The sequence below is a fragment of the Otolemur garnettii genome, unplaced genomic scaffold (genome assembly GCF_000181295.1).
Source record: "Otolemur garnettii isolate 467f Iridium unplaced genomic scaffold, OtoGar3 scaffold00007, whole genome shotgun sequence".
In the NCBI taxonomy this organism is placed as follows: Eukaryota; Metazoa; Chordata; class Mammalia; order Primates; family Galagidae; genus Otolemur; species Otolemur garnettii.
Window position 1 is genome coordinate 1,035,421 of NW_003852402.1, and position 1,554 is coordinate 1,036,974.

Consider the following 1,554-nt stretch of genomic DNA (forward strand, 5'->3'; position numbering starts at 1 on the left):
TTTCAAGTTGTTAGTGTCACGTCTCGTGGATGATGAACTGAGGCAGAGAGGCACCAGGCAGCTCTCCTGGGCCTCATGCTGGAATGAGTTTGGGCTGGTGCATGCAGCTTGGTGATCAGTTTCCAAAGCTGTGCTCTTGTCCCCTCCTTGGCAATAACCCCCACTGCTTCTTTTATTTTTTTGAGCCCCTGTTCACTTTATTCAAATAATATTTTTTTGCCTGTGAAACTGAGAACTGAGGAGGAATCAAAGAAATTCTTACATATTAAATTCTTAAATAGATACTTTGAATGCAAATTAAGGAGGATGGCAAATACATTTCTTAACAACAACAACAACAAAAAAAAAACAAAACTTCATGAGGGGAAAAAATATAAAATACTTAAGTTCCAAAAGTCGGACTGCTTTCTGTACTCTTTGCTCTCTACCCTAGAGTGTCCAAATATAGTTTCAAGGTATATTTCAATGTTACAACTTTTGAAACATATGTGAATGCATTCCTCATTAGCAGTCCTGTTTGGCAATTAATTGCAAGCAGTATGCTCAGATTAGAGGTCTGATTTCTGTTTGATATAGTTTCTTCTCTTCTTGGCAACAAAGTCATTTGTAGCGATCTGGAAATCGCAAGGGGGAGGAGGTCCTGTTCTGGTTTCCCTGAAAATAGCCTTTCGGATTGGCTGGTGTTTTATAGTCCCCTTTCAAGACCCGGTGTAGTGTATGTTGTTGATGATGATGGGGTCAGGGTTGCCATAGTCAGGTGGGTTTGCATAGGGGTTACAGCGAGCCAAGCCAGCCTGGGGTGGTCTGGGCCACAGCCTGCACCACATCCCCAGGGATGTGGCTGGTCCATTTGGAGACTGCCTCTAGGTTCACAGGTTTGCTGACCTGTGGACTGCTTGATCTTGGAGAGGGAGATGCTGCACGGCCTCAGTGAGTTCCTCGTGGTGCAGAACGGCATTGCTCTAGGTGATGCCGAGGAAGTTCAGGATGAGTTTGAGTGAGCGACAGGGTGTGCAGTGGCAGCTGCTCATAGTCACAGGCAGGCACTTGCCCTTGCCCACCTCCACGCACGGGGCATACATCACCTCGATGGCCTTGTTCCACTTGGTGAGGCAGTCGTGGTAGCTGCTGAGGTCAAAGACGGCAGTGGTGACCTTGTGTGTGATCATGGAGTGCACCAAGGTCCGGCCGTCCCCACCATCAGCAGGAACTTGGGGCTGGGGAACAGGTATGACAGGTAGACAGAGGACTTGAGTGTGAGGGGGTCCTTGTTGCAGAACCTGTGTGCTGGCTTGCCACGCTCGGCGATTATCTCGAGGATAAAGGTCTGCATGGGAATGGAGTCTTTAAAGGCAAACCCGTCTTCCTGACAGAGGGCTCCTTTGTCATGGAATGGTTTTCTTTGGTGAGTTCTGTGTAAAGGGAACTTGGTGTTTCTGGCAGGTGGGGACAGGGAATGGACAGATACGTGGTGGTGTCCTTCTCAAGGCAGAGGGCTGCTGGCTGTACCTCTGGGACTCTGTGGGCTTTGTTTTGAGGGCCTCTGTTCTGGAT

General features: G+C 48.4%; 1 pseudogene; it reads right to left on the reverse strand.

Annotated features, from left to right (window-relative positions):
* Positions 1-600: 600 nt before the first annotated feature.
* On the reverse strand, positions 601-1,333 carry LOC100940353 (annotated as a pseudogene).
* Positions 1,334-1,554: the final 221 nt, after the last annotated feature.